This window comes from Cicer arietinum, chromosome 3, assembly GCF_000331145.2.
Source record: "Cicer arietinum cultivar CDC Frontier isolate Library 1 chromosome 3, Cicar.CDCFrontier_v2.0, whole genome shotgun sequence".
Taxonomy (NCBI): domain Eukaryota; kingdom Viridiplantae; phylum Streptophyta; class Magnoliopsida; order Fabales; family Fabaceae; genus Cicer; species Cicer arietinum.
This window is the reverse complement of record NC_021162.2, coordinates 71736110-71748993: the sequence shown is the minus strand read 5'-3', so window position 1 is coordinate 71748993 and position 12884 is coordinate 71736110. Positions and strand designations below refer to the sequence as shown.

Sequence of the window (12884 nt, the reverse complement as noted above, 5' to 3'; positions counted from 1 at the left end):
TAAAGGCTCTCTCAAAACTTTAAAAGCATAAAAGCCCACATATATTGCTTAATAACTATAAGAAAAAAATTGAAAAAAAAAATGATCTCATTTATAAAAAAATAAGTTCCGAGTTTTATTATTTATAAAAAATAAGTTGTGATTCTTAAGATATATTTATTATTTAATTAATATAGTTAAGGTCTCATACTTTTTTATGAAGATATATTTATAAAAAAACAATATTAAATAAATTTATTGATTTTCTTTTTCTCTCCTTATAATTAGGAGCATAGTGAATACATTAAAAGACAATAGAATGTCTATCAACACCCAACCCATTCTCCTAGTTTTTCTCTTTTGTACATACTTGTTGCAAAAACATGTGATTTGTGTATATTAAATATAAACTAATTGGTTTAATTGTAAATCTCCAATCTCCACAGGGGAGATGTTGGGTGGACCAGCAAAGACACTCTTCATGGATGAAATATCAACAGGATTGGACAGTTCAACCACATTTCAGATAACCAAACTCACGAGACAAATAGTTCACATATTAGATGTAACCATGGTGATTTCTCTTTTACAACCAGCAACAGAGACATTTGAACTCTTTGACGAAATTATCCTACTTTCAGAAGGTCAAATTGTATATCAAGGTCCACGTCATAATGTGTTACAATTCTTTGAAAACATTGGTTTCAAATGTCCTCCTAGAAAAGGAGTTGCGGATTTTCTACAAGAAGTAACATCCAAAAAAGATCAACAACAATATTGGTGGAGATGAGCTTGCTGTTCCATATGATAAGAAAAAAACTCATCCAGCTGCATTAGTCAAACAAAAGTTTGGATTATCAAATTGGGAGATATTGAAAGCATGTTTTTCAAGAGAATGTTTGCTTATGAAACGAGATAGTGTTGTTTTCATATTCAGAATGCTACAATTAGCAATGTTGGCAGTTTTTGCAGCTACTTTGTTCCTTATAGAATCGGCAAGTCAAATGGAAGTGTTCAAGATGGACAAAAATACTATGGAGCATTGTTTTTTACACTATCAAATATGTTGTTTAATGGGTTTTCTGAACAAGCTATGATTGTTGACAAACTTCTTGTTTTTTACAAACAAAGGGATTTCATGTTCTTTCCTGCATGGGCTTTTGGGTTGCCTCTGTGGTTGACCTGGTATGTATTAGTGTTCACAATATGTCTCGTAGTCTATTTCGACTTGTTGGTGCAATTGGTAGAACGTGGAGTATTGCAAACATAGTGAGTGGTTTGATCTTTCAAGTTGTACTTGTTCTCGGAGGATTTATTGTGTCCAAAGGTAAAACATCATTATCTTTTTATATTAATTATTAGAGATGTTAACATACTTTTCATAAAAATAATTCTTTAATTCTTTTTCGTGACTTAATTAATCTTAAATGTAATAACATATTAGAATTTGAGTTAAGCTATACACAATTCTATAAAATCGATTTATAGAATAAAAATTATTCATCATTTATAAACATTTATCCAACTATCCAAACATTTATCTAAGTATCCAAATAAACTACTACATTAACCATGTGTGTGTGATTGAGTACTAATCATTTAAAAAATGTTCGAAATTTCAAATAATTTTATTTTTAACTTGTTGTCATATCTCATGGTTTTATGAAATGCTAATTTCCCACATCTTTTGTACCTACAGATGATATTAAGCCTTGGATGATATGGGGCTATTACATTTCTCCTACGTCATATGGTCAGAATGCCATCGTAATAAATGAATTTTTAAACGAAAGATGGAGTCAAGTAAGAAATCATTTTTCTCATTCTTGTTTTTCACTAACTATGTCAAATACATGAAAATAAATACAAAGAAAACTTTGCAATAAGCTTAAATATTCATCATAACTATAAGTGTCTTAATTAGAAGTTTTGCATATATTTTGCAGCCAAATACAGACCCTAGAATTAATGTTCCTACAATTGGGAAAGTACTTCTTAAAGCTAGAGGATTTTATACAGAAGACTATTGGTTTTGGATATGCATTGGAGCCTTGTTAGGATTTTCTCTTCTTTTCAACCTTCTCTTCATTCTCGTGTTGACTTATTTGAATCATAAGTTTTATATATTCTTATTAATTTAAACATTTTAACTGAATTGAAATTTTTCTCTGATAAACTTTTTTAACATCAAATCAAATTTCAGCTATAGGTGGTTCAAATGCATTCATCGAGGAAGAAGTTGACAAGAAGAATGAAACCTCAACCTATACACAAATGCGAAATACAAATGAAGGTTTTAATACTATGTTCTTACTTTTCCCCTAATTTCTTTGCGATTAATAGAATTTGAAATGTAAGGTATAACTAATTAACATGTAGCATTAATTTTGATTAAGAATTTTTTATGTAATCTAGTTGCACTAATCTATATTGAATTAATATGACTTTTTGTAACTGTGCAAGTTCTATTAATCATGATATTGTATAATTCAAATTATTTAATGTTAAATCATTTGTTAGTTTGAATTTCTGGTTAATTGAAGTTCCTTGTATAAACATGCAATAAAAGTTCTTCAGAAATTACATGTTCTTCTAATGAAGAACAAAGAACGGGAATGGTCTTACCATTCCAACCTCTTTCACTTGCATTCAATCATGTGAACTACTGTGTAGATATGCCTGTTGTAAGTTACTCCATTTGTATCCTTTTTTGTGACTAAGAAATATCATTTCCTACAAATGTGTATTCTTAGTATTTAATATTTACTTCATTATTAGCTTTATCACATTATCATGCATAAATTATTCTTATACGTTCCAAAATATTAATAAGAAGGTGAATTGTACTTCTAATGAAAACAAAACTTCATATTTTGATATTAGCAAGATATGAAAAAGTAGTAGTCTAAGCTACCACTTTGCATTTTGAACACACAAGGACACTAGCTTTCTTAATTAAACAACTCTTTCAAATTTGTGTGTTGTTGTATGGAACTTTAGTACTAGTTTGTATGTTCTTCAAATCAGGTAATGAAGAGTCAAGGAATCAACGAGGATCGGCTTCAACTATTACATGATGTTAGTGGTGCTTTCAGACCAGGAATATTAACAGCACTTATAGGTGTTAGTGGTGCTGGAAAGACAACCCTCATGGATCTATTAGCCGGAAGAAAAACAGGTGGATATATTGAAGGAAGTATTAGCATCTCAGGTTAGTGGTTATTGTGAGCAAAACGACATTCATTCTCCATATATTACTGTATACGAATCATTACTATTTTCTGTGTGGCTTCGCCTTCCTTCAGACATAAACACACAAACAAGAAAGGTGAGTACGTTTGGGAATTAAAATTGTCATATTGTATTGGGTAAGTTATAAATTATGGTTTGCAACTACAAATGTGACCACAATACAATGGCATCACAACCGCAATCGCAGTCACATTGCCCATATTTTTACTCTATGTCAATGTTTACAGCATAACCTCAATCACAATTTAGAAGTTATGAGTAAATAACTAAGTTTTAACTACTAATATATTTTTGAGTAAAAAAAAAAACTATTAATATATTTCATGTGAGTCACGATGTTGGTGTATTAATTATTGTTGATGATGGTGATGCAGATGTTTGTTGAAGAAGTTATGGAGTTGGTAGAGCTTAAACCACTTAGAGATGCTCTTGTAGGATTTACAGGAGTGAATGGTCTATCAACAGAACAAAGGAAAAGGCTAACTATTGCTGTGGAGCTGGTTGCTAACCCTTCTATCATCTTCATGGATGAACCAACATCAGGCCTTGATGCTCGAGCCGCTGCTATCGTTATGCGAACCGTAAGAAACACAGTAAACACTGGAAGAACTGTTGTGTGCACAATTCACCAACCAAGCATAGACATCTTTGAAGCTTTTGATGAGGCAAGTTTGGAATTTGAAATTTTTAGAGTTCATGACTCATGAGTCTAATGTGTTGTTTCTTTACTTGACTATTTATTGCTTTGTATGATGGTATTATATATATTCTCAAATTTTAAAAAATTGCCATTAATGCAGCTATTATTGATGAAAAGAGGAGGACGAATTATCTATGCAGGACCTCTTGGTTGTAAGACCCATAATTTTAAAGTACACTTTATGTATTTTATATGTTTTGGATTTTGGCTCGGAGGCTTTTTAGCCAAAGTTAATAATATTATGGAGTGTATAGGATCAAAAAGTTATTTTGACCCCGTTTAGAATTACTCGTCGATAAATAAATTTAAATTAAGTGCGGTAAATCCTTTACGGAGAATTTAATGCGTTACGGGTGAAATGGTAATTTAACAAATATCTAGATATTTTGAGATATTTGTTAAGTTATATTTAATATTTTTATATGTTTGCTTGGAGAGAATAGAAAGAAAGGAAATTAGAAGGAAGGAAAAGGAAAAGGAAAAGAAAAGGTTATATAAAGGAAAGAAGGAAATAGAAAGGAAGGAAAAACAAAGAAAGGAAAAAGGAAGGAAGGAAAATCTGATTTTCCATCTTCTTCCTCTGCTACCCGCGGCCACCTTTCCCCTCCTTCTCCCATTTTCATTTTCGTTGCTTTTCTTTCTTCAAGACTAGTAACCCAAGGTTGGGTGAGTGCTAGAACAAAGATTTCGCAACTCCACTCTTCCTCTTTAATTCGAAAACGAAGAAAAACGGTATTTGAGATTCAAACACAAACCCCTCTGTTTCTTCTAGATCTAAGCTTCGTTTCGCGAAGAGTCAGTTCTTCTAGATCCAAGCTTCATTTCGTGAAGAGTTAGAAGGGAAAGTTGCTCACTACCGTGCTACGGCGCTAGTGGACCAGTTTTGGAAGCGGTGTTGCGAGCGGAAAATTTACCGGATTTACTCACGGTACCGGAAACGCACGTTTGAGCTAACGTTAAGGTAAGGGCTCCTTCCAAACTTTTAGTTTGCATCTAGGGCCTTATCTGTGGTTGTGTGGAAACGAATTGTGTTAGGATTGGAGTATTGTTTTGGGAAAAATGATTTTACCTCATGTATGTAAGATTTTGAATAAATGAAATTTATTATGTTAATGTGTGTTCGTCGTATTTGGCATGTTCATACTTGATGTTTGTTGATTGATGTGTTTTGGTGTGAATTATGAATTGAATGTGAGAATTTGTTTGAGTTTGTTTTGTGCGGAATTTGAAAACCATTAAGTTAAATGAGTATTAAGAATGAGGAATCTCTTAATGTCTTGTTTACTTAATGTGCGTTTGTTTGTGAAAAATCGTTTAAGTTAACTGGGCGTTAAGAATGGGGAATCTCTTAATGTCTCGGTTACTTAATATTTTTTTGTTTTAAAAATCGTTTAAGTTAACTGGGCGTTAAGAATGAGGAATCTCTTAATGTCTCGGGTACTTAATATTTTGTTTTGAAAATCGTTTAAGTTAACTGGGCGTTAAGAATGGGGAATCTCTTAATGTCTCGATTACTTAATATTTTGTTTTGAAAATTGTTAAGTTAACTGAGCGTTAAGAATGGAGAATCTCGTAATGTCTCGGTTACTTAATATTAGGTTTTTGAAAATCGTTTCAGTAAATGAGTATTAAGAATGGGGAATCTCTTAATGTCTCGTTTACTTATGTATGTTTTGGTAAATCGTGCAGACCCGTGATAGGTGGCACCTTGGTAAACGGTACGGGCCCGTGATAGGCAGTACGTTTACGATTTACGTTTGGTAAGTTGTGCAGACCCGGGATAGGTGGCACCTCGGTAAACAGTACGGACCCGTGATAGGTAGTACGTTTACGACTTACGTTCCTGCGGGAATTGCGTTTGTCCGTGAGAGACTGCGCAGGGGTTTGTCCGTGAGAGACTACGCCCTGGTTTAAGTTAGATGAGAATTAAGAATGGGGAATCTCTTAATGACTTATTTACTGAATGTTTTGTTTTGAGAATCATTAAGTTAAATGAGAATTAAGAATGGGAAATCTATTAATGTCTCGTTTACTTATGTGTGTTTTGGTAAATCGTGTAGACCCGTGATAGGTGGCACCTTGGTAAACGGTACGGGCCCGTGATAGGCAGTACGTTTACGATTTACGTTTGGTAAGTTGTGCAGACCCGGGATAGGTGGCACCTCGGTAAACAGTACGGACCCGTGATAGGTAGTACGTTTACGACTTACGTTCCTGAGGGAATTGTGTTTGGTAAGTTGTGCTGACCCGGGATAGGTGGCACCTCGGTAAACGGTACGGACCCGTGATAGGTAGTACGTTTACGACTTACGTTCCTGAGGGAATTGTGTTTGTCCGTGAGAGACTGCACAAGTGTTTGTCCGTGAGAGACTACACCCTGTTAAAATGTGTTGGTAAGTTGTGCTGACCCGGGATAGGTGGCACCTCGGTAAACAGTACGGACCCGTGATAGGTAGTACGTTTACGACTTACGTTCCTGAGGGAATTGTGTTTGTCCGTGAGAGACTGCGCAGGGGTTTGTCCGTGAGAGACTACGCCCTGGTTTAAGTTAGATGAGAATTAAGAATGGGGAATCTCTTAATGTCTCGTTTACTTATGTATGTTTTGGTAAATCGTGCAGACCCGTGATAGGTGGCACCTTGGTAAACGGTACGGGCCCGTGATAGCAGTAGGTTTACGATTTACGTTTGGTAAGTTGTGCAGACCCGGGATAGGTGGCACCTCGGTAAACAGTACTGACCCGTGACAGGTGGTACGTTTACGCCTTACGTTTCTTGGTGAATTGTGTTTGTCCGTGAGAGACTGCACAGGTGTTTGTCCGTGAGAGACTACACCCTGTTAAATTGTGAATTGTTGGTTCATTTGGTATGTGTAGTAATTGTGTTATAAGTGTTATGTTTTGGAATTTGGTGATAACATGTTGGATTGCTATACCATTTTGAAACCCATGATGTTGTATTAATTGTGTTATAAATGTTAAGTGTTATGTTTTGGAATTTGGTGATAACATGTTTGCTTGCAATACTATTTCGAAACTAATGATGTTGTAGCGATTGCGTTATCAGTGCTAAGTGTTAGGATTTGAGATTATGTATGAATGTGATTGAGTTAGTTATGAATTTTTGGAAAAATGATGAGGGAAATCGATTTCCCAATCGATTGGATGAGTTGCAGGAAGTTCACCATTTTGACCTAATCGATTTGCCAATCGATTGTATAAATATATCTTTCAAAATCTTTTAAGAAATCGATTTGGAAATCGATTGGCAGAGAGGCAGGAACTCAGCAAAACTGCCAAAATCGATTTGGAAATCGATTTGGCAACCCAGGGACTCATCAGAACTGACAAAATCGACTTAGAAATCGATTTGGTCATGCAGAAACTCAGCAGAACTGACCAAATCGATTTGGCAATCGATTGGCTCAGCAAAAGTCCTTATTTTGAGTTAGATAATCGATTTCTCAATTGATTTATCAATGCTTTGGTCAGTTATGTATTACTTGATGGTTTGAGAACTTCATTTTGAGTTCATTGTTAATTGGCAAGCATTATATGAACTTTTAGCATATGGAAAATCCTTTTAAGGTGCATGCTTAGTTGAAAGGTTATTTTGTGCATTTAAAACTTAAATGTTATGTGTTAACTGTTATTTTCGGTTGGTGACCTTTACAATTATTGTGGAAATCTGGGCTTTGCCCTCAGATGAGAGTCAGGACGATCCTACCGGTTCGTACCCTACGGACGGAAATGGAGATGGGAACGCTTGACTGCAGCTACGTTAGGAGGATCTCACGGGGCACGTGGAGATCACTCAAGGTGTTTAGTTGTTTTGTAAAATGATCAGACTAGGTTGTCACAGAGGGAACGGATGTCTTTCTTTTGGGGTTGCGTTTTTTTTAAACTGGAGGACTGTACTACTTTTGTTATGTTTATATTTTGAATTCTTGAATTAAGAATCTTTCCGCTGCTCGTAAATTCTGTTGACCTATTTATCGTTGTATTACGACTTAAATATTTATCCAAACGTGTGTTACCTTATTTATCTTCCTGTTGTATTTTAATTCCTTTTAAAAAAAAAAATACCTTTGAAAAACGGGGTGTTACATTGGTCATCACTCACATGAGCTCATAAAATATTTTGAAGTGAGTATCGAAGCTTTACTTTTCTCAATCGTCATAAGAGTTCTAGATGTGTCAGCTGCACACTTTGAGGCTGAGCATTGTTATCCACTTATAAATTCAGTTGTAAAAATTTCTTATGTTATATATCTAATAAATATATTATTGTTAACAAAGAAAAGAGAAAGCAAGAGGAAGAAGAGAAACAACCACTCTAGGGTTTCATAACATAGAATGAACCAAAACCACAGTTAATAGGGTTACAATGAGTATATATATAAAAGAATAGAATTGTCTAGAATTGTCTAAAATACCCTTACTACTAATATATAATAATATTATCTAACATCTCCCCTCAAACTCACGATGCATTAACATGGAGCATCGAGAGTTTGTCAACTAAAAAAAACGAAAACGTTTAATGGAATGCATCTTTGTGAACAAATCAGCAATCTGTAAAGAAGAAGAGACAAACAGTAGAATAATGATTCTATGCTGAAGATGATGACGAGAGGGGTAACGAGGAGGATCAACAATCGCAGGAGGTGGTTGGACAGCCGGGGGGACAAGAGGGATGTCACCAAAGAAGAAGCAACAATCAAAGAGAAGAACCAAGCCAACAAAAAAATCAAACCGAAAAAGAAGCGATCAAAAAAGGAGCAACAACCATATCAAAATCAACAGATAGGAACCACCAAAGAAGTAGCACCACGAAACCAAATCCAAACAAACCAAGGAGCAACAACCATATCAAAATCAACAGATAGGAACAACCAAAGAAGTAGCACCACGAAACCAAATCCAAACAAACCAAGGAGCAACAACCATATCAAAATCAACAGATAGGAACCACCAAAGAAGTAGCACCACGAAACCAAATCCAAACAAACCAAGGAGCAACAACCATATCAAAATCAACAGATAGGAACCACCAAAGAAGTAGCACCACGAAACCAAATCCAAACAAACCAAGGAGCAACAACCATATCAAATCAACAGATAGGAACCACCAAAGAAGTAGCACCACGAAACCAAATCCAAACAAACCAAGGAGCAACAACCATATCAAAATCAACAGATAGGAACCACCAAAGAAGTAGCACCACGAAACCAAATCCAAACAAACCAAACCAAATAGAACCAAACAAAACTAAATCATATCAAACCAAACTAAACAAAGAGAGAAGCAACAAAGCAAATCACTAGAGAGATTAGCAATCAAACAGAAGAAGCAACAGACAGAGCGACAACACAGAAGATCAAATTTTCAGCCTCATCCAAGTATCCAACCCTTCCTAGAAGGTCAATCATACAACCATAATGCTCAATCTGAGGCACAATTCCAAATCTCTCCATTTCTTTGAAGCATCTTCTTCCTTCCTCTACCAAACCACAATGGTTGCAAGCAGATAACACACTAGTCATTGTTATCTCATTCGGTTCAAATCCTTCCCGTAACATTGCTGCGAATACTTCTAACGCTTCCTTCGCACAACCATTGACACCATAACCATTTATCAAAGCATTCCACGACGATGTATCTTTTTCATTCATCTCCTCAAAAAGCAATTTAGCTTTTCCAATTTCCCCACATTTTGCATACATATCAACCAAAGCATACACATGAACATCTTCATCAAGTCGGTTCCTTTGCACAAACCCATGAATCCAAACACCCAAATCCAAAGAACTCAAATCAGCAACAGCAGGAAGAACACTCACAACCGTCACTTTATTCATTTCCACATCCAAACGTCCCCTCATTTCCCAAAACAACTTCAACGCATCGTGCGGTCGTCTATTCTCACAATATCCCCTAATCATCGCATTCCAACTAAGCACATTCTTGACAGGCATACAATCAAACATAAACCTAGCCGCCACAACATCATCATCCTCACAATAACCATGAACCATACTAGTCCAAGAAATAACATTCTTATCCTTCATCTTATCAAACAAATCCCTCGCCAAATCCATACACCCCATTTTCACATACCCATCAATCATAACATTAGAAGCAGCAATATCTCTATCATGCATAACATCAAAAAGCTTCCTGGCCTCACTCATACCCCCACACCTAGCAAACCCAACAATAATAGCAGTTCAAGAAACCAAACTTCTCACAAACATTTCAACCAAAGAAGTCCCAACATACAAATTAACACAAAACCCATTTTTCAAAACAACACAATGAACCTCCAAACCTTCTCTCAAAGCCATACAAATAATGAGACAAACACAATCACTAAGACAAAATAAATTAGGAATAACCTGGTGCTGTGCGAACACGATTTCTCCCCCTACAGACGTCGTTTTACCGATCCAACCGTTGAAGACGAAGACCTGAATGTTGTGAACCTTCTGTCCAAAAATCAGCCAAATCCAACGGTTAACGAATGCGCAATCGATGTTTTTGTGAGACTGATTTAACAAAATCGGGAACAAGGTTACTCTTCTCTTTTCTCTTTTGGTGGTTGTCTTTTCTATCAAAATAGTCTCTCTCTCTTCTCTACGGTAGATCCCAGGATGATAATTCTCAATCATCTCTTCATAACGATCAATCAAACTCCCCCAATAACCATGCAAATAATAATGATTCTCAAAGTAAACTTTACCACCCATTGTTCTTTTTAGCTCGGTTGGTTAGAGCGTCAAACCCTAATGGCTTGTGGAAAGGTTTATAGAACCCTAATAAAATTTTTTTTTACTGATCAGCTAAAAATAAACGAAAAGCTACAAAGAAAGGGTAAAGCAGAATTGGGAGACGGTTTAACGAAAAAATCTCACCGAATATTGGAATGTTAGAAAAGAGAAACTATAATTATATTCCCTAATTGTTGGGAACTCGACAGCGGAATAGAGGCGGGATCGTTCAAGGAGGATCGAAATAGGCTCTAGATACCATGTTAACAAAGAAAAGAGAAAGCAAGAGGAAGAAGAGAAACAACCACTCTAGGGTTTCATAACATAGAATGAACCAAAACCACAGTTAATAGGGTTACAATGAGTATATATATAAAAGAATAGAATTGTCTAGAATTGTCTAAAATACCCTTACTACTAATATATAATAATATTATCTAACACTTTAGGCTATTGAGGGGGTTCCAAAAATCAAGGTTGGATATAATCCTGCCACATGGATGCTTGAGATTAGCAGTCCTTCAAATTAGGCTCAACTTGGTGTAGATTTTGCAGAGATTTATGCCAACTCTACACTTTACGGGTGATTTTTTTTTAAGACTTGTATTACTGGTTGTTGTTATGTTTAGTTTATATATATGTAACTTTATTTTCTTAATGTTTACATTTCTCAGAAGGATTCAAGAGCTTATCAAAGACGCCAGTACTCCAACACCAGGTTCCAATAACTTATTCTTTCCAACCAAATATTCCCAGCCATTTTTTGTGCAGTTGAAAGCTTGTTTCTGGAAGCAGTATTGGTCATACTGGAGAAATCCTGCATATAATTCCGTTCGGTTCATTTTCACAATAGCCATTGGATTAATGTTCGGCTTAATCTTTTGGAATAAAGGAGAAATATAGTAAGTCATTTACTTATCTTCATATTTGCTCAACATATCTAAAGTCTTATTACAGTGATATATAGTATTATTTTTTATATCCATTGATTTTTGTTGAATTAACCTGATAGGTAGCCAAAAACAACAAGATTTGTTTAATCTTGTGGGAGTCATGTATTCTGTTGTAATGTTCCTTGGAAATATGAATATTATGGGAGTACAACCAATTGTTGAAACGGAACGAATTGTCTTATATCGTGAAAGAGCTGCAAGGATGTATTCTGAGTTGGCTTATGCATTTGGTCAGGTATGAATGTAATAAAGGAACACAAATCTAAAACAATTTGTTCTAGTATTTGGTTAGGTACTGAACAAAAGCAGTTTTTATTGGACTACTGGTTAAAAAGCTTATCAATCCTTTGTTAAATGAATTTAAGTTTATAATGTTTCAATGATTATGCAGGTGGCAATAGAGATACTATATAACTCAATTCAAACAGCCTTTTACATTATTCTTATATATTCCATGATGGGGTTTCAATGGAAGGCAACAAAATTCTTATCTTTGTACTATTATATGTTGATGAATTCTATCTACTCCACCTTGTATGGGATGATGACAGTTGCATTAACTCCAAATTACCAACTTGCTTGCGTTTTTGCTCCCATCTTCATGAATATCTGGAACTTGTTTTCTGGCTTTGTCATTCCTAGGATGGTATGTTAATTAATTGATGCTTCTACTATATAATTAAGGTTCCTATATTAATTCTTTTACATGTCTAAACTAATATTCTCCTAATATATGTCACAGCAAATTCCTATATGGTGAAGATGGTACTATTGGCTTTCTCCCAATGCTTGGACAATCTATGGCCTTATTACCTCTCAACTAGGTGATAAAATTGTACAAATTGAAATTCCAGGAGTTGGAAACATGATGCTTAAGGAATTTCTCAAACAAACTTATGGTTTTGAATATGACTTCCTACCTGTGGTTGCTGCTGCTCATGCGGGTTGGGTTCTCCTTTTCTTGTTTGTGTTTGCATATGCCATAAAATATCTAAACTATCAAAAAAGATAAGTTGTGATATTTTTTTCAGTAAAGAGAATGTTGTTTATTTCCCATTTTTGTTTAGAAGACATGGTTTATATCATCTGAAAAATCGTTCAACGATGTGTTTGAAATTGTATTTATGTACAAAATGTCAAAATAATCTAAACTTCAAGGATTATTTGTAATTTTTAAATTTCTTAAATGCAGGTGCAAAGCCTCGTTCAATAATATATATTATCTGATTAA

The 12884-nt window shown here is 35.0% G+C and overlaps 1 pseudogene; it reads left to right on the top strand.

Annotated features, from left to right (window-relative positions):
- Positions 1-352: 352 nt before the first annotated feature.
- On the top strand, positions 353-12884 carry LOC101512624 (ABC transporter G family member 39-like; annotated as a pseudogene).